This window comes from Gorilla gorilla, chromosome 3, assembly GCF_029281585.2.
Source record: "Gorilla gorilla gorilla isolate KB3781 chromosome 3, NHGRI_mGorGor1-v2.1_pri, whole genome shotgun sequence".
Taxonomy (NCBI): Eukaryota; Metazoa; Chordata; class Mammalia; order Primates; family Hominidae; genus Gorilla; species Gorilla gorilla.
The window spans coordinates 29,507,694-29,529,223 of NC_073227.2; the positions used below are offsets into that span (position 1 = coordinate 29,507,694).

The 21,530-nt window shown below is 35.6% G+C and overlaps 1 protein-coding gene and 1 long non-coding RNA gene across 5 annotated transcripts in view; one reads left to right on the plus strand and one right to left on the minus strand.

Annotated features, from left to right (window-relative positions):
* KCNIP4 (potassium voltage-gated channel interacting protein 4) overlaps positions 1-21,530 on the minus strand; it is a 1,217,373-nt gene that overhangs the window by 586,442 nt on the left and 609,401 nt on the right. The window lies entirely within an intron of this gene.
* Positions 1-21,530, plus strand: part of LOC129533267 (uncharacterized) — a 40,890-nt gene that overhangs the window by 17,488 nt on the left and 1,872 nt on the right. Inside the window, exon 3 of the long non-coding RNA XR_008679375.2 lies at positions 20,004-20,262. This is a non-coding gene — a long non-coding RNA (uncharacterized lncRNA). The remainder of the gene's footprint in view (positions 1-20,003; positions 20,263-21,530) is intronic.

The window sequence follows — 21,530 nt, forward strand, 5'->3', positions numbered from 1 at the left end:
GGAGGGGGAGAGAAAAGGAGGGAAAGAGAAATGGAGGAAGGGAAGGAAGAGAAGGAAAAAAGGAAGGAAGGAGGGAGGGAGGGACAGAGGCAGGGGAGGAAGGAAGAAAGGAAGGAAAGGAGGGAGGGAGGAAGAAAAGGAGGGAAGGAGAAAAAGAGAAAGGGAAAGAAGAAAGGAGGAAGGAAGGAGGGAGGGAGGGACAGAAGGAAGGAAGGAAGGAAGGAAATGAGGGACTATGTTTTGTCCCACTGTACTTAACAGAAAATATAAGAAATAGATTTCTGGCAGTTCTAAGGCAGAATGAACATCTTTCCAGAAACCTGAGCCAGCTGAGGAGATGGTATCAACACCCAACCTCAGGGGAGGAGGCCACAACTAAATCAGAAGGAGACAGTAATGAGGAGCTGAAGTGGGCTTGCAAAGCCATTACTCCTATTAAATCCAGGGCTTGTGCACAGGCTACCTGCCAACTTTTGGCTAGCCTATAACACATAACAGTTACTGTAATTGAAACTGAATTATAATACCATCCTGGCACACATTCTCCCCTAAAAATACAACACATAATAATGCTGTTAAAATAAGGACATCTGGAAAACAACCTAGAGTCCCATTGTTTGTAGCTGGCACCGGCCTTCTAAAGGAGTCCTTCCTGCTTTGTTCTTCTATTGTATAAATGGTGACATGGTGAAAAGGGACACTTCATTTAAGTGAATCCGAAGTTTAATGTTTGTTGAGAAGCAACTAAATGCCAAACACTATACCACTCCTGTTTTTGTTAAATAACCATCTATGTGATTCAGATTCATATCCCTGTCACAAGATTAAAAATCTGGTGTCAAAGAAGTTAAGTAATACATTCTAAATCACTTAAAAGATAAGAGAAATAACCAGAAATAGAATTCTAGACTGCTTGTCCTTGTCCTCAAAATATTTCCATTATATCTAACAGCAATTTGCCCAAGGCATAACATTTAGTAAATGTTCAATTAATATTTGCATAATTGATAATTGTGCAGAATTGAATTAAAGGGAATTGATGGTATAACTGAAATCTAAAAAGAATCCCTAATGACTTCTGGTGATGAATTGATGAAGTGTTGCCAAATTTTCATCAAATGTTGAAATATGTATGAGTCAATTATGGCCACACTGAGAAATGGCATCTCTTTTGTAAGTATATATATATGGAATACATGAGATATGTATGCAGGCATGTGGCGTGTAATAATCAAATGAGATATCTCTAATCTCAAGCTTTTATCCTTTCTTTGTGTTACATACAATTCAATTATGCTCTTAGTCATTTCAAATGTACAAATTAGTGTTGACTGTAGCCACCCTGTTGTGCTACCAAGTACTAGACCTTATTCACTTTATAGAATGATATTATTGTATCTATTAACCATCCCCATTCTCCCAGCCCCAATACCCTTCTTGGACTCTTGTAACCATTATTCTACTCTGTATCTTCATGAGTTAAATTGTTTTAATTTTTAACTCCCACAATTAAGTGTGAACATGCGAAGTTTGTCTTTCTGTGCCTGGCTTATTTCACTTAACATAATTACCTCCAGTGTCATCCATGTTGTTGCAAATGAGAGGATCTCAATCATTTTTATGGCTGAGTAGTACTCCATTGTGTTAATGTACTACATTTCCTTTATCCATTTGTTTTTGATAGACACATAAGTAGCTTCCGTATCTTGGATATTGTGAATAGTGCTGCGAAAAAGATGGGAGTGCAGATAACTCTTTGATATACTATTATAACTTCCTTTCCTAGCAGTGGAATTTATGGATCAAATGAGTTTTAGTTTTTTTGAGGAATCATCAAACTGTTCTCCATAGGGGTTGTACTAATTTACGTTCCTACCGATAGTGTACTAGTGTTCCCTTTTCTCCATATCCTTGCCAGCATTTGTTATTGAATGTCTTTTAGATAAAAACCATTTTAACTGGGGTGAGACAATATCTCATTGTAGTTTTGATTTGCATTTCTCTAATGACCAGTGATGTTGAGCACTTTTCATATATCTGTTTGGCAACTATACCTTTTCTTTTGAGAAATATCTACTCAAATCTTTTGCCCACTTTTAAGGTGTATTATCAGATTTTTTTCCTATGGAGTTGTTTTGAGTTCCTTATATATTCTGGTTATTAATCCTTCGTCTGATGCAGAGTTTGTACTTACTTTTCCCCATTCTGTAGGAAGTTTCTTCACCTGGTTGACTGTTTTCTTTGCTGTGGAGAAACATTTTAATTTGATATGATCCCTTTTGTCCATTTTTGCTTTGGTTGCCTGTGTTTGTGGTATATTCCACAAGAAATCTTTGCCTATTCTAATGTCCTGGGGAATTTTCTCAACATTTTCTGTTAGTAGTTTCAAAGTTTGAAGTCTCAGATTTAAGTATTTAATCCATTTTTATTTGATTGTTGTATATGGTGTAAGATAGAGGTCTAGTTCCATTCTTCTGCATATGGATATCCAGTTTTCCCAGCACCATTTATGGAAAAGGCTCTCCTTTCATCAATGTATGTTCTTGGCCCCTTTGTCAAAAAATGAGTTGAGTGTAGATGTAAGAATTTGTTTCTGGGTTGTTTATTCTGTTCCATTGCTCTATCTGTCTGTTTTTATGCCAGTGCCTTACCGTTTTTATTACTGTAGCTCTGAAACATAATTTAAAGTCAGGTAATGTGATTCCTCCAGTTTTTTTTTTTTTTTTTTCTTTTACTCAGGATTGCTTTGGCTTTTCTGGGTCTTTTGTGGTTCCACATAAATTTTAGGATAGTTTTTTCTATGTCTGTGAAGATTGCCATTGGTTATTTTGATAGGAATTGCATCAAATCCATGGATTGCTTTAGGTAGTATGGACATTTTAATAATATTGTTTTTTCAATCTATGAACATGGAATATATTTCCATTTTTTATGTTCTTTTCAATTTCTTGCATCAGTGTTTTATGGTTTTCATTGTAGAGATCTTTCACTTCCTTGGTTAATTCCTAGGTATTTGATTTTATTTGCAACTATTATAAATGGGATTATTTTCTGGATTTCTTTTTCAGATTGCTCACTGTTGACATATAGAAATACTATGGATTTTTATATTGACTTTGTATCCTGCAACTCACATAATATGAGTTTGGAAGTATTCCCTCCTCCTAATTTTTCAGAATAGTTTGAGTAGGACTGGTGTTAATTCTTCTTTAAATGTTTGATAGAGTTCAGCAGCGAAGCCAGTGGGTCCTGGGTTTTTTTCTTGGATATTTTTTATTACATCTTTGATCTTGGTACTTGTAATTGGCCTGCTCAGGTTTTGGGCTTCTTTGTGGTTCAATCTAGTAGGATGTATGTGTCTGTGAACTTACCTACTTATTTTAGGTTTTCCAATTTATTGGTATATAGTTGCTCATAGTAGCCTCTAGTCATCCTTTGAATTTCTGAATCATCAGTTATAATGACTTATTTTTCATCTCTGATTTTATTTATTTGGTTTTCTCTCTTTTTTGCTTCATTAGTCTGTCTAAAGTTCTGTCAATTTTATTTATCTTTTCAAGATACAAACTTTATGTTTCATTGATCTTTTGTACTGTTTTCCTTGTTTTCATTTCATTTATTTCTGCTCTGATCTTTATTACTTCTACTAACTTTGGGTTTGGTTTGCTCTTGCTCTTCTAGCTCTTTAAGATGCTTTGCTGGATTGTTTATTTGAAATTTTTCTACTTTCTTGATGTGAGCACTTACGGCCATAAATTTTCCTCTTAAGACTCCCTTTGCTATATCTCACAGGTTTATACATGTTGTGTTTTCACTATCATTTGTTTCAAGAAATTTCTTAAATTTCCTTCTTAATTTCTTTATTGACACACTTGTCATTCAGAAGCCTGTTGTTTAATTTCTATGTGTTTGTATAGTTTTCAAAATTCCTCTTGTTACTGATTTTTAGTTTTATTCTATTGTGGTCAAAGATGATACTTGATATAATTTCAATTGTTTTGAATTTTTACAGACGTGTTTGTGGCCTAACATATTGTCTATCCTTGAGAATCCATGTGCTTAGAAGAAGAATGTGTATTCTGCAGCTGGTAGAGATAATGTTCTGTAAATATCCAAGGTTTATTTAGTCTGTGGCAGATTAAGTTTGATGTTTCTTTGTTGATTTTCTGTCTAGATGATCAGTTCAATGTTAAAAGTGAGTGTTGAAGTCTCCAGCTATTACATTATTGTATTGGGGTATATCTGCCATTTTAGCTCTAATAACAGTTGCTTTATACATCTGGGTGCTCTAGAGTTGGATATATATATATATATATACACATACGCACACATATTTGTTATACCCCCTTGCTGAATTGATCTCTTCATCTCTTCTTTGTTCTTTTTATAGTTTTTGTCTTGAAATCTATTTTGTCTAACTGTAGCCAATCCTGCTGTTTTTTGGTTTCCATTTGCATAAAACATCTTTTTTCGTACCTTTTTTTTCAGTCTATATGTATCTTTACAGGTGAAGTGTGTATCTTTACAGGTGAAATGTGTATCTTGTAGACAACAGATCATTGGGTCTTGTTTTTTTGTTTATTTTTTTAATTCAGTCGTCTACTCTGTCTTTTGATTGGATAATTTAATCCATTTACATTCAATGTTATCATTGATAAGTAGAGACTTACCCCTGCCATTTTGTTATGTGTTTTCTGGTTGTTTTTTTGGTTTTCTCTTCCTTTTTTCCTTCCTTTCTGTCTTCCTTTTAGTGAAGGTGTTTTTCTCTGGTGGTATGTTTTAATTTCTTGCTTTTAATTTTTTGTGTTTCTGTTGTAAGTTCTTTGATTTGAGGTTACCATGAGACTTGCAAATAATACCTTATAACCTATTATTTTAAACTGTTGTTAACACTGATTGCATAAGCAAACAAACAAGCAAAGAGAAAATAAAAGTTATGCATTTTAATTCCTCCTCTTTTTAAACTTTTTGTTGTTTCTGTTTATATCTTATTATTGTATTGTGTCTTAAAAAGTTGCTGCAGTTATATTATTTGATAGACTTATCCTTTAGTGCTTTTACTCAATATACGAGTAGTTTACACACGACGATTACAGTGATATAATATTCTGTGTTCTTAATATGTTTTTCTGTGTGCTTACTATTACCAGTGACTTTGTAACTTCATATGATATTTTCTCATTAACATACTTTTCTTTCAGATTGAAGAACTCCCTTTAGCCTTTCTTATAGGACATATGTGGTGTTGATAACATTCCTCAGCTTTTGTTTTTCTGGGAAGGTCTCTATTTTTCCTTCATGATTGAAATGTATTTTCACCAGATTTGCTATTCTAGGATAAATTTCCTTCAGCACTTTAAACATGTCATGCCAATCTCTCCTGTCTTGTAAGATTTCCACTGAGAAGTCTGATGCCATACATATTGGAGACCTATTGTATGTTATTTGTTTATGTTTTCTTGCTGCTTTTAGGATCCTTCCTTTATACTTCACCTTTGGGAGTTTATTAAATGTTTTGAAGTAGTGTTATTTGAGGTAATTCTGCTTGATGTTCTATAAGCTTCTTGTACTTGAATAATATCTTTTTCTAGTTTGGGAAGTTCTCTGTTATTATCCATTTGAATCAAATTTCTACCCGTAGCTCTCTCTCTCTATCTCCTCTTTAAGGCCAATAACTCAGATTTGCCCTTTTGAGGCTATTTTCCAGATCACGTAGGCATCCTTTGTTCTTTTTTAATTCTTTCTGATTTTTTTGTCCTATGACTGAATATTTTAAAATAGTCTGTCTTCAAGCTCAATAATTCTTTCTTCTGCTTGATTGATTCTGCTGTTAAGAAAGTCTGATGCATTCTTTGGTATGTCAATTGCATTTTTCAACTCAAGAATTTCTGCTTGATTCTAGTTAGTTATTTCAATATATTTGTTAAATTTATCTAATAGATTTCTGAATTCCTTCTCTGGGTTATCTTGAATTAACTTGTGTTTCCTCAAGACAGCTATTTTGAAATTGTCATCTGAAAAGACACATAACTCTCTTTCCAGGATTGGTAACTGGTGCCTTATTTAGTTCGTTTAGTGAGGTCATGTTTTCTTTGATGGTCTTGATTCTTATGGGTATTCATTGCTGTCTGGGCATTCAACAGTTAGGTATTTATTGTAGTCTTTGTGGTTGGCTTGTTTGTACCTGTCCTTCAGGGAAAGGATTTCAAGGTATTCAAAGAGACCTTGGTGTTGTGATCTAAGTTTTTGGTCACTGCAGCCACATCTGCATTAGAGGGCATTCCAAGTCCAGTAATGCTATGGCTGTTGCAGATTCATGGAGATACTGCCTTGGTGGTCTCAGATAATTTCTGGAAGAATTCTCTGGATTACCAGGCAGAGGCTCTTCTTCTCTTCCCTCAACTTTCTCTGAAACAAACAGAGTCACTCTTTGTGTGCTGAGCTGCCTGGAGCTGGGGGTGGAGTGACACAAGCACCTCTGTGGCTACCACCAGTTAGACTGTACTGAGTCAGACCCAAAGACAGTACAGCACTGGTGCCTTATTTACTTTGCCCAAGGCCCACAGTAACTGCTGCCTGGCTACCTGCCTGTGTTCACTCATTTCTTTAGGGCGCCACCATCAGCCTGTGGCAAATCCAGCCAGGCTTATTTCCTTCCCTTCAGGGCGGCAAGTTCCACTGGTCCCAGACAGGTCCAGAGATGACATCCAGGAGCCAGGGCCTGAAGTCAGAAACTTCAGGAATCTACCTGGTGCTCTATTCTACTGTGACTGAGCTGGCATTCAAGCCACAAAACAAAGCCCTTCCTACTCTTCTCTGTCCTTTCCACAAACAGAGGAGTCTCTTCCCTAGGCCCCAGGCCGATGGTGAGTACCACCTTGCTACCCCAGATGTTCACTCAAGGCCCCAGGCTACTTCAGTTACCCTGTGGTAAATGCTGCTGGGCCATGACTCTCCATTCAGGGCAGTGGGCTCTAGCCCAGTGCATGTTAAGAAATGAAAAAACTGCATCTCTTGAGAGCAAAGTATCTTTGCCTTCTTTGGTATTTAAGTTATCACAAGTATATACTAGGCTTCCTCAGTCTTGCAAAAGCAAAAAATAAACCTAACATCTGAATAATTTCAATAAGTGCTAAGTCTGTGTAAAACAATGCACATAATAATGACTTTATGCCTTCTACGATTGTATGCTGACTGATAAATAATACTGACAACTAATATACAACATTTAATTATCTACAATATTAAAAAATACTGTTTTATATACTTCCAAGAGGATATAGAAAAACATACACAGTTTCCATACTTATTGAACTTATGACTGTACTGGCAGGCAGGATATGAATGCATGAAAATATAAAAATAATCAAGTTCTAAATACCTACTTGAGATTTTCTTTTCAATAGATTTTACTCCACTAATATTTATGGAATACTTACTACACATCAGAACTTGTGTTAGGTATCAGTATATAAGAAATAATACAATGAGGTTATTTCTTTCAAGAACTCCACCATCTAGAGGGGGAGGAAAACTTTCAAACACACAGTTCCAAAACATCAGCAGCAGTACAGAGAAAGGTGTATGGTGCTATGGAATTCAGATAAGGAAAGCCTTAATTCTGCTGACAGTGGGTCTGAAGGTTTATCAAGGAAGGCTTCCCAAAGGAGGCGAGACTCACATTAGGTCTTGAAGAATGAGAGTTTCCCAGGCCAAAAAGAAAGAGCACTCCAAGAAGAGGGGATATTACATATAGTACCATGCAGGTAGAAAGATTATCGAAGAGGGTGACAGACTGGGATAATTATGATAAGCATTGTTAGCCTAATTACTGTTATTCAATGGGGAAGATGATATAAAAACAACCTAAAAATGTCAATTTTACATTTTTTCAGGTCTACCAGCTTGTCAGTATAAATTGAGATGAGCTCAAGGCCTCCTTAAGTAGAATCTTAACATGGCAACTAACATATTAACAGGTTTCCCGTTCATTACTGTAGGATAATTCATTAAAAAGCAATGTATTCAGACTTCATAAGCAAAAGCATACCTTCCTCTTTAGTCTAGTATATCTAATTATATGAGGACTGCTATTAACATTAAATAAATCATCTAATAGATAATTTAAATGTACAGTAGTGTTCAAAAGCAAGTCTACTTTTTCAAAAGTAATCATAATTGAAGCAGAGGCATCATGAAATATTTGATTAGTACAACGCTAAGGAGTGAGAATCATTTCTTACAAACGTACAATTAAAGAAGTTGTCAATTATAGCATAAATTGATCAGCATGTATATGATACAAAAACATGTTAACCCGAATAAGTTTAGACCATCAGAACTACTGTTGTGAAATATTCCTTTGAAGCACTGACTGTAAAGAACACAGTGGAATCAAAGTTATAAGAGCTATAGATAATAACATTTATAGTTACAGAATTCTGATTATATGAATTCCAGGAATTAAACGTTGCACCATCCACTTTCATACAAAAACAAACTGGATAAATGAGTGATGACATTCATTTTGCCAGTTTACAAGGTACAGAAAAGCTTTATGTATTAATTCTGTCAATGAGAAAATAATAAATAATTTTGCATTTAATCCTATTTGAATTTAATTGAAGCCCTATAGAGCATTCCGTGTGAATGGTTTTCAACAAAAAAGTGATGTCCTTAAAGAATAAGGAGCTTTAGCTTCGTCTTCAAACATAAGAAGTGTTGCCATTGAACTTGCTTACTCTTACCTCAAGTGAATGATTACCTCTTGCAAATGAATTTTAGCAGAATTTTCCAACTCCAGCCTCAGTTGTTTCTTTTTGCTATTTGTTTTGTTGCTTTTTGAAATAAAGCTTCTCTTCCTTGTGCTTTGCCCATCACTTGTGGCAGGAATCGATGGTACCTTAAAGATACCGACTCATTGGTGCAGAAAGCTAAAACCTGCCCCTTTAAAGCCCAACCTGGATCAGGACTGAAATTAAATGGGATTAACTCCTAATTTGTTCCTGTGTCCTACTCTTCTATTGACTGTTTCCCAGTCCCTAATAGTTGTCCTTGTTCATGTGTAAGACACTGTGTCCTCTTCTTCCTTAGTTAATTGAGTCTTTCGTTTTGACTTTCTATTCTCAACTTTGACTATTTTTTTTGCTCTGTGGGCTAAAACTAATATGCAGATACAGTTTCCCCTTCCTGATCTTAATAGTTCATAGTTTCTGTTGAGCAGCTTATACTACATGTCACTTCAGAGCAATTTCATTTAATGCTTTTATGAAATTTCCCTCTAGATGCTTTTTAAAATTTATTTTGTGTCTTTCTTCCCTTCCTCTTTCTTCCCTTGTTCTCTCCCTCTCTCTCAATCTTTGCAAACACACAAACACATATACTTTTACTACATTATCATGTACCTGTTGATATTGTCTCTAGGAATTTCATATGCAAGTATATATTTTGTATCTCATTTTGACAACATGAAATCTATGCACAAGAAGTCATCTACTTCCTTTGCCCAGAAGCTGGGGCCCAGTAAATTGTCTTGAGTAAGAAAAATTGTTTGGCTCATTTATTCACTAATTTGCTCATTCATTCAACAGATATTTATTAAGTGTTTGATATGTGTCAGGTCTTATACTAAGTGCTGAATTAAATAATCAATATAGCCACAAGAAATATTTTATGATATTTCACTTTCTCTGCCTTACAGATGTCCTTTTTATGGAACATTCTTTTCTACCTTGTTTTTCTAGAAATTTCTGCTCATCTATCATGATTCAACTTAAATACTAGGTTTTCCGTGAAATGTCTTCTAACCTTTAGACGTTTATCAGTTTCTTGTCTTTGCTGTCATCCTAGAATATGGGATGTTTCATATTTCACAGTAATTATAAATTCACATGTCTGTTTCCTCCCAATTAGACTCACTTTATGGGAAGAAACATGATCTCTTCCCCAGTACTTGTAACAATGCATGGCACACAGTAGGTCCTTAGTCAGTTGTATACATGATAATAAGAGCATCTACGTGTACAAAATTTAGTAGAAAGTCAACATCCAGCAGTTTAATAGCATTATTCATAATCCCAAAACAAGTGATTCCAAGGACCTATAACATTTTAAAAGCTAGTGTTAATCCATGCAAGTTTATTTACATAAAATGGAATCAGAAGCAGCAAATTTGATTGCCCCATCCTCTAGAATATAACCTATTCAGAAGCCCATTGGAACTTTATATTAACCCCTCTGTTGGGACCAGATAGATACTATAAGCTAATTAATATGGTATATTATATGGAAATTAATCCAAGGATTCTGATTTTTTTTATTGTTAGAAGAATGAAACATCCCCAGCAATTTGCCTATGCCCAGTACCATTTTTATGGTGATGACTCCAGATTTACACCTCCAACAGCATTCCAAGTATCTTATCCATCTCAATGGATAAGACATGGGACCAGTTATGTCCCATGGAATAACTCAGAGATATTGTAAACATTACCTGTTCAAAAGAGAACTGTCAATTCTACCTTCAAACCTCCCTTCAATCCCCGTCTCTGTAAATGGCACTGTCCAACATCTCAAGTCAGAAACACAGGCACAGCAACCCTGACTTGGTCTTGATTCCACTTTTTCTATCTCCACTCTCATCCAATCCTTAACAAGCCTTGCTGTCTTCATCCCAAATAGATTAAACCCTTCTCTCCATTTCCTGTAATGTATTACATCAGTGGAGAGTCCCATTTCTTTCTGTGTTTAGTACTGAAACAACTTCCTATCTGTCCTCCTTGTTTCTGATCCTGCTGTTTCCAATTCAAAGCATTTCTTAAAATGTGTACTATATCATACTATTCCTCAAAACCATCCAGTGACTTCCAATTTTATTTAGAATAAAATTTCAAATTCTTTTTATGGTTTATCAAGTATTACCTGCCTCTCTAATTGTTCTTACAATGTTTCAGCTTCAATTATTTTCTTTGAACTCCTGTAACACACCAAGGTCTTTACCACCTCAGAGCCTTTGGACAAGCTGTTCTTTCTTCCTGAAATGCTGTTTCCCTGCAGTCCTTTCATTGTTGGTTCTTTCTTAGCATTTGGACCTCTGTTCATATTATCTGGTCATGCTCTTGAAATAGATGTCCCTTCAATCCCACAGAAACATGTAATTTTTCCATTTTTGGTAATTTGCTTGCTTCTTAATTCTCAACAGAATTGGTGATTTTGCTTTAATAATACTTGTCTTTATTCATGTCTTACTTGTTTTCCCTCCTAGAGTATAAATTTTTTTTTAGGCAAGTACTCTGCCTCCCTCGTAAGTCTTTTTACCCCCAGGGACCAGTATGGAGTAAAGCATCTAAAAACATGTGTGTTGACAAGCAAATGCAATAAAATAAAATACCCTAAAATTAAAAAAAAAAATCAGTAGGCCTTAATTGAACAAATACTTTCTGCACACAGATATATCTATAAATTCATAGACCTTTAATATTCACAATAGCACTGTAAGGTACGTTGTATCATTCTCATTTAATTAATGTGAAAAGCAAGTTTCTCAAAGTGTTAGTACAACTTTTGGATTTTAATGTAAGTTCCTGAATCTAATCCCAGTCTTTTGTATTTTTTCGTTCTATGCTCCCAAAGCCATCATTTAATTTAAATATAGTTTTTACCTCTTGCTGACATTTAACCATTAAACTTTTTTCCACCAGTTAAATTAAAAAGAAAAAAAAAGTCCATGGCAATACATACTGGCATTCTGTCTTTGAAAACAACCAAAAAAAATCAATAAAAATCTACTACATAAACCTGCCATAATAAATTAAAGATGTGTTAAAAGGAAAGAATGGATGCTTCTGTTGATAAGGCTCATGGCCAGTGGCCAAAAGGCAATCTTCTGCTGTTCTTTAATAACTCGGTGCAAAAACTTCGGAAATTTTTATACCACTACTCTATCATAGCACTTTAGTAATAAATTACAGGAAGTAATAAGCATGTTATTTTCCTAAGTGTGCTAAATTGTGAAACAAAGAGTTCTTCATCCAAGTGCCTACTGTCTGTTGCAAAGCCAGTTTAAGAAACTAGCTACAAAAACTCATCTTTTTTTTTTTAAATCCAACAAGCATTCATAGAACACCTAATTGGCAGGCAGTGGCATGGTGGTTGAGAGTTAAAGCTCAGAAATCAAGGGTTCAAGTCTCTCCTCCACTCTGTGCCAGCTGTATGACACTGAATAAATTATTCCTTTTTCTCATTATTAAAATAGAGTTAATAATAACGTCTATCTGATAGGGTCATGGGGGGAATAAAAGGGTGAAATTATTAAAATGCCCACTATGTACTAAGATCTCCCAAAAAATAATGTTAACTTTGGCTTCAGAATGATGTGTTCTGAGGGGCATAAGTTTATGATACTCTGGGTGTTGAGAATATAAGTATTATGGAAGGGATAGCAAGGTACCTGGCAGAGTGAATGGAGTTAAATAACCTTGAGGTCTTTTAGGAACAAGCTATCCCCTCACCATTTTTTAAAATAGCTTTTTTTGAGGTATAATTTGCACATCATAAAATTCACCCACTTAAGTGTACAACTGAACGACTTTTAGGAAATTTACAGGGCCATATAACCATCACCAAAATCTAACATCAGAATATTTTCATTGCCTCAAAAAGATTCCTCATGCTTCCTTACAGTAACAGCCGTTCACACCCCCGCCCCAGGCAAACACTAGTCTACATTTTGTCTCTGTAGATTTGCCTCTTCTGGATATTTTATATAAATTGTATTACACAGTATGTGATCTTTTGTGTGTGATTTCTTTCAGATCACATAATGTGAAAGTCCAACTCTGTGGTAGCATGTCTCAGTTTGCTTCTATTGCTAAATCATGTTCCATTCTGTCAATATAATACATTGTTTTGATCAATCACCAGTTGACAGATTTTGGAGTTGTTTCTAGTTTTTGACTTCGACAAATCATGCTAGTATAAACATTTGTATACAAGTCTTTTTCTACACCTGTGTTTTCATTTCTCTTCAGTATATTCCCAGGAGCTCTCCTTTTCCATTTTATAGGAAAGATCCGCCCCTGAAAGACCCCAGTGCAACTTGTTGAAAGTGGGTAGAGTTCTAATTCCAACTCACCAGTAACTACTGAGTGGTCAGCTCACACAATTAAGTAGGAAAAAAGAAAGGCACATCAGTTCTTGACTCTGCCCTTTTTCCCCTAAATCCCCTTGTGACTTTGGAAGGTAACTGGACCTCATAGCATCTAGGCATCTTAACTTGTGAACCAATGGCAGCAACTAGATGTTCTATGAACTCTCTTTTACCTTAAAAAACTTACAATGCTCTTAGTAACTAAAATTTTATAAAGAAATCCAGAAAGCACAATCAATGGATTATCTCCCTTGCCCCTGAAATTTTCTGGGCATAGCCAGCACTAGTCACAAAAAAATATGATACCGAAAGCATTTGAATATTGTCTATTGCATGCAGAATCCAGGATTTACCAGTTGCCACCTTAGACGTGCCTGTTTTGCTCTTAAAATTCTTGCATATCACTGTATTTATCTGTCCATATTTTGCTAAGGCAGTTATTTTGTTCAGAGTTAATTGGGCATAAAACAAACATTAGTACAAGAAAATAGGTGGATTGTTTTAATAAACATTTAAAAAGTATACATCCAAGTAACTACTGTTACCTCCAAAATAGTCACCTCACTGGATTTACATTTCTTTATTCTGATATCACTCAGAGTATACTTGGATATTTCCCTTTGGAACTGCCCTCCAAACTAGTGGTATAGCCAGTTTCTAAAATTAATTTTCAAACCTTATTATGAAATGTTTAGCTTGTAGAAAGAAATATAAAGAATAATACAACAAGCATGCATGTACCAATCACAAAGCTTTAAAATAATTGATTACCGATGCTCTGGGGTCTATTAGTACCCTCTCAACTTCCTCTGTCCTTATCTCCAGTAATTTCTGCACTTGAGCATGACTGTCCTCACACATATATTTTTTTGCATGTGTATGTTACCCTATGTAATATATGATATTGCTTTCCTAGTTTAAATATTTATATAAATGGTATCAAAATGGTATCAAACTGTATGTATTATTTATCAGTTTGCTGGATTCACTCAATATCATGTTTGGTGAATTTATTTACATTGATACGTGAGTTCTAAGTCAATATTCACCTTGTATAACATTAAATTTTTAATAAACCACAATTATTTATCCTATTTCCTATTGATATATATTTAGATGATATCTAGAATTTTGCTACCACAAACACTTTAGCTGTAAACATTCTTGTATCTATCTTCTCTGTGTACTTACTGAGGGGTTCCCTAGAGTTACCTTTACCTAGAGTTTCATTACCTAGGAATGAAATTTCCAGATACTGAGAAATGAACACCTTCATTTTTACTAATTACTACTGCATTTTCTCCAAACTACACCCATTTTTATTCTATTCATCAAGGTATAAAGCTCCCATTTGTGCACAACTCCCCAAAACTCAGTACTGTTAGACATTTTAATTTTCCCAGTTGCCAATTTGATTCTTAAATATCAAATTTAACCAACAATACATGACTATGTCCTCTGAATATACCTCTGTGCTTGGTTCTGTGTGGAATGCAAAATATGATATAGTGGCAGTAGTACTGAAATTGGAGGAACCAAAAATTGAGCCCTCACTCCTGCCGTCTGTGAAAACCTGAGCAAGTTGTTTAACCTCTTCAAGTCTCAGTTTCTTCATCTGTAATGTGAAGGGATGGACGGGAAAAATTTTCAAGCTCCTTTCACCTTCCATCCTACTTGACTTTACGATGCTCTATGGGAGCTTATAAGACAGGAGGAGATGCAAAACACACATAAGTAACTTTAACAGCACATCCAAATATATATGTAGAAGGTACTGGGAGAACATAGGACACAGGATCTAAATAGGGGTGAGGAAGAAACTAGAAAGGTTTCACCAAGCAGATTGAATGAGATTCACCAAGATGGTATGGATGGAATGGAGGAAAGACATTTGAGGAGAGGAAAGAGCATGGCAGGTGGGGTCGTAAAAGAAGACAGTGAAGGGAGAGGGGCAAGGATAGGGAAAGGGGCAAGGATATGGAGAGTGGCAAGGATAGGGAGAAGGGTGTGGCTGGAGCAAAAGGTGTTTAGGTACATGCTGGGAAGCGGAGAAGATGAGGCCAGATATATTGTGATTTTTATTATGTCAAACTGTAATAAATCTTCATTATGTTATCGATAATTTGATTTTTAAACCCCTCAAAGCAATGTGGAATCAAATCTGCAAATAAGGCAGATAGTCATTTTATTTTCACTTTAAAATGATGCCATGAAACCAATTTCTTCTGAGGCCGATAGGCTGATTCTACAGTCACTTCTCAAGCAGGGCTGCTCAAGGGGTTTGAGAAATGGAAAGAAGCATTGCAGAAAAAAGAATGGAGTCTCCTTGGGTGCAAGCTTTGAACAGACATGCTCCTTTGGATTTTTGAATTTTATCAGGTGGTTTAAAAGATTCATTATTTTATAGTTATACTTGGTATTGAAAATTCTCAGAACCTGATAGAATTTTAGTATTCCCACATAAAATTTTTAAAGTACAAACTTTTTTTTTTATTACTTGGAGGAAAAAAAATGCCTTCTAAGAGGCTTCAACTGGCTATGCTAGAATGGCTGAGAATTTTGAAAAAAATAATTAATGTACCTCATTTTGAATAAACTGATTTATTATTGGTTATAAACATGGACCTCACAGGCAAAATACCTGGCTTCAAATCTGGACTTTCCTATTGTAAAGCGGAATATTAATTTAAGCAAGTTATTTAAGATCAGTTTGTTAGCATTAGGATTGCATTTGGCTACATGTAACAAAATACCTAAATCAATTTCTTCCACCCGTGTAAGTGTCTTGTTTTTCTTATATCATAGGAAGTCAGAGGCGGGCTGCTGAAGACCGGCTCTATGGTATCGCTAATGACCCATGCTCCTTCCACTTTCTGCTCCACCATTCTGGATATGTAGCTTTTGTCCTTGGCTTCAAGATAGCTCCTTTATCGCTAAGCACTGCTTCTGAGTTTGAAAAAGAAACAAGGGAGAATGAACCAAAATCCCTCCCTTTGTAAGACTTTGTATTTTTAACTCGGGAGGCTGAGGCAGGAGAATGGCGTGAACCCGGGAGGCGCAGTTTGCAGTGAGCCAAGATCGCACCACTGCATTCCAGCCTGGGTGACCGAGCGAGACTCCTTCTCAAAAGAAAAAAAGACTTTGTATTTTTATCCAGAAGGGTACCCCACTCAAGAGACTTACTTAAGTCCCACTGGTTATACATTGTGACATGGGAACCTGGAAAACCATTTTTTTTAAAATACATTGCTGAGTGCATAGTGCATTGCTATCCTAAAGAAAATCAGGAATCTTAGTAAAAATGATGTCTAGCCAGGCATACTGGCAATGTTCTTGTAGTCCCTGCTACTCAGGAGGCTGAGGCAGGAGAATGGCTTGAACTTGGGAACCAAAGGTTGCAGTGAGCTGGGATTGCGCCACTGCACTCCAGCCTAGGTGACAGAGTGAGACTCTGCCTCAAAAAAAAAAACAAAACAAAAATAATAAACAAAAGCAAAATGAAAGTCATAGCATATAGTAATAATTCAATAATTCTTACTACCCAAAGGATTATACTAATGTGTAATTAATAATGTTATATATATAAATATATATATTCCTCCAAGCACACGTTAATCCTTCGTGGCCCAGATCAAATACCACATCTACTAACACCCTTCTCCGATTCTGCCACTCAGATTCTTTTTCTTCATCACTTAATCAGTTATATTTGATGAAACACAAACGAATCTGACAAGTAAACAAAAAAGGATTGTATTGGAAAGATACAAAACTATAGAATTCAGAGTAGAGTTAGCTCCTGTAGGTTCTATAGGAATCTATAGAAACATGGGAACCTAAATAAGTTTCATGGGGGTAAACACCACCGAGCTTATGTTTTTAGCTTCTTGAGCTACCATAGCAGGAAGTAAGTCCTTGATTCCTACCAGGACCCACAATGGGATTGCTCTTAAATAGGCAAGTGCTTTGCTGCTAGACAGATAAAGCATGATCGCTGTCTACTATAGGGTCACATGCATGTAAGTGGTTGACTTTGGTCAAATGACACTATGATAGCTCAGTGTTATCCAATTGCAGAAATGCCTATTTGTTCACTGAAATTCTGCTGAGTAACTGTAATAAGAATGAGAAGGAAATTGTTTCAGAGAAAATTGTGCGAATAAATTTAGAAGAAGTAACACATGGTTTTAATTCATAGAATGACAGGTGGAATGATTCAGTTTAGACGTAGGATATGGAAAGGCACTTACTAGCAGCTTACAAAGCAAAACAACTCAGCAACATAATATGCAAATTGAATATATTTGAATAGTAGCATGACAAGGTTACAACCATACCTTAAGAGACTTTATCTGGTCTGTTAATTGTATAAAGAAGCAGAAACAATTTCCTGAATATAGGTAATAGACCTAACTATGGGATCTGAAGTGGGGATAAATAGAAAGGGAATAGGTGGGAAAATTAGGAAGACATAGTGGGGAAAAATTGCAATTGGAGATTATATTTAAGAAGCAAGGATGGAAGCTTTCAAGATCTCCTATGATTTCAAGCTTGGGTGAATTGGTGCTGCCAGAAAAGCAATGGAGAAACAAAAGGCATGATAGGCAGAGGAAGAAGAAAAGAAGATGCATGTCATATATGTTGAGTTTGACATCCCAATAGAATATCTCTGAGAAAATATGCAGAATTTGAATTACATAACTGGTGCTTACCAAAGAACAGGGCTGATGGTATAGAAAACCTTTTGCCATTTCTTATAATTTTCTACAGTTTCCTCTACTCTTGTATTCTCATCAATCACTCAGTTATTTTGCACATGTCTAGTTCTCTGTAATTTCTACATTTGTCTGTATAATGTTATCTCTGTAAGGTAACTTATCTCTGTACACCATAGGCACTATTTTCCCTACTTTACAAGAGGAAATTGAGTGTCAGAAAGAGCCTACTTACTTTTCTTCTTACTAACGAATGAAAAGGCAATGTTAATCATCATTTTTCCCCCTAATCGGTGAGCTATGAAAAAAATTTGGGGTCCATGCAAAATCATCATTATTATGTTTAAACTGTAACTCTACAAATTTATGATCTCCTAAAGCTTTCCAAGATGTAGTATCTCATCTGTTGGCAGATTTTTCAAATGAATTCCTACTCAATGAAAAACAGTTCATTTACATTTTAAAAACCTTGTCAGTATTAACCAGATTATTCCTTCTAATTATTCTTTAGCTCTGATCTTAGGAAACTATTTGAAGCCATCTGTTATTTAAATTCAAGTTTATTGCACATAAAAGAACAGAACTTGATTTATGTTATGTCTGATTTGTTCTGATATGTATAGAATAATAACTTGGCAGGATCTCATAAACAGCAGTTATAGTATAGTACAAGGCTGTGGTATAACTGCCACTGAGATTCATTATCACACACATCTTCTAAGGGCATCTAAAGGGCATACACATTTCAGAATTCTGTCTGTAATCACTATATGTCCTGCTGATATGCAACCAGAAAAACATTCTACTCTGAAAAAAAAAGGTATATTTCTAGTTTTCAGAACACAAACTTCTCAGATACACAAACAAGGCTGCAGTTTAGTGTGAGACTCAATGGCCAAGTATATTTGTGGGAACTACAGCTTCAGTGGAAAGAAGCATTAGGTGGATTTTTCAGATTTGTCTCAACATGGCCAGCTCCGTATATTACACAGTCTCTATTCTATGTGCATAGGGCAGATAAAAGGCTCTGTAATTTGTTAAATAGTATCCCAAAATATTAATATTGCTGGGAACTTCAGAATGTGACCTTATTGGAAAATATAGGGTATTTGTGGACAAAATTAGTTTTGTGGATGGATGGATGAAAGTGGGCCCTAATTTCAATAAATGGTGTTCCATAAGACCATGTGAAAACACACAGCGGGAGGAAAGCTATATGACAATAGAGTCAGATTTTGGAGTAAGTGACAAGCCAAGGAACACTGAGGATTGCCAACAACTACTAGAAGCTAGGAAGAGGGAGGGAAGGATTTTTCCCTAGAGCTTTCAGAGGGAATATAGCCCTGCAGACACCTTTCTTTAAGACTTCAGGGCTTCAGAACTATGACAGAGTATATTTATTTTGTTTTACGCCACCCAATTTTTTACAGCAGCCTAGGAAACTAACACTGGTTCTAAATGACACATTGACAACTCTAATTCTGTTTGCTTCCCTTACATAAGCAGAGAACCATTTAAGGTGATACCATCTCCACACTCCTCCCATATCCTTGGTAAGTAATTGTGCAAACACATGGATAAAACACATGCATTTTGATATCTTTATGCAAAAGTGTCTTCAAATAAAAAATAATTTAAGAGAAATGCTAATCAAGTTTAAAATTACATTTTAAATCATTTCCTTTTATTAACAATTCTTATTGCCTTCCTAAATGTGCAAATTATTGGCACCCAAGGGACCCAAGGGAGTAAGAAGAGTATGATATGATGACAATATCTCCTTCTTGAAACACTTAAATTAAATCATAATAACCTGCACCTTTTGCTTATTTCTTACCATTTCTGAGATACATGAATCAGTTCTTGGCCTCAAGTCTTTGGCAAATTTTTGGTGGGCTTCTTTACAAACTACAAATGCTTTGTGATTTCTGCTATCACCACAGTTCTGATGGCCCCAAATCCTCAATCTTCTTTATCATTAATCTGATTTGGAGCCTGATATCTTCAACTGCTTTCCGTAGTTTACTGACTTGTTACTTCAAACTGAACATTGTGCAGAATGCGAGATCTGCAATCAACAAGGTGCTATTTGGTAATATTAATCACATTCTTTTCTTTGTGCTTGTGTCCCCTCTTATAAGGACTATTTTTCTTTCCTGCCCCATACCAATAAGAAACAAGGATGCAACAACAACAATGACAACAGACCTAAGTGGAATCTTGGAAGCATGCTTGCAAAGCTCATCCCTCCCCCTGCATAAGCTAGCTAAGACAAGGCACGGGGTAGGAGGAAAAGAGACAAGATTGTGACTCAAAAGTGTAGACGGAGGATTCACCAGAAGGACAGACCCAGGAAGGTGGGATCCTCACCATGCTTGAAAAAGAACATCCATCTCAAGGGTAAGGAGAGGATGAAAGAGAGACAAAATAATAGATTCATCCCCTAGGGATAAAATAATTGAACATCTTGCATACATATATAATATATACAGCATAGGAAAGAAAGTTACTTGTGACTATTCAAAGCTATTTTTATATCATTTCCTTTAATCTTCAAAACAACTCATTAATAAACATTGTCACTATTGCTCACTAGAGGAAACTGAAAGCTTAAACATCATGCCCAAGGACACACAGCTACTCATTGCTGGAGTTAGAACACACTTCCTCTGACAATAAATCCACTGTCCTCTTTCCAATTTACTTTAGTTTATAACCCATGATTTATTTGCTTTTTTCTGCGCTCTGAAAACTTGATAAGTAAAATTACAAATGCCTTACCCCATCATTCAAGGAAAAAATGTATTCACCCCTTATTCTCTACTAATTTCATATATGAAACACCTAATCGTGTTGCTAGGCTCACAGCTTGCTATATCCCATACAGGAAAGAAAAAAATCCTGCCGCTTATGTATATGCACTTTTTTTTCCTCCCTGTGAAATGTCCTTTTCCTGATACAAGTCCTCCCTAAATGTCAAGACTCAAACACATCATTCTCTGTCCATTTTCTTAGCTAAGAGGCAGTAGTCTAGGTGAAGGTGATTTAAGCCTAGAGCTAAGGAGCCCTAGGTAGTATCATGTGTTTTGAATAAAAAACTGTTCATTTTTTTTTTTCTGAGCCTTGAGTTCTCCTTCCAAGGACTACTTCCTGCTCTCCACTTCCGTAAGAAAATGCTTCAGCCTGTTTGGAACCACAACATAAGAATAGAGAAAGAAAGGGTTTATGAAAGATGGACCCAATTATAGCAGTCTGCATTTTCTTATAATACTGGTGACAGCAGCAAACTTGTGAAGCTGCTTTTAAGACTATGATAAATAGGCTTAAATAGAAAAAGTTCTGCAGGTCCAAAGTCAATAAAAATGTACATAATGTACTTGGAGTTAGATAGTAAATGAGGTCACAAATGCACTGAAAGTGGAACTATTGGAAAGCCACGGGTATATTTAGGTAGATACTACTTAAAAAAGAGAAAGAGAGAGAGAAAAAAAATAAGAAAAAGTGAGGAGAGATGCCAGAGGAAATTCGGAAAGAAAGAAATCTGTGTACTATGTCAACCTCTACCTTTGACAGGGAAAGCATCTCTTTAGGGAGTTGTACATCCCCATCTTGCAAGTTTATTATCTCTCCTCAGTCAGTAAAATAGCTTCTATCATGTTGAGCCTGTT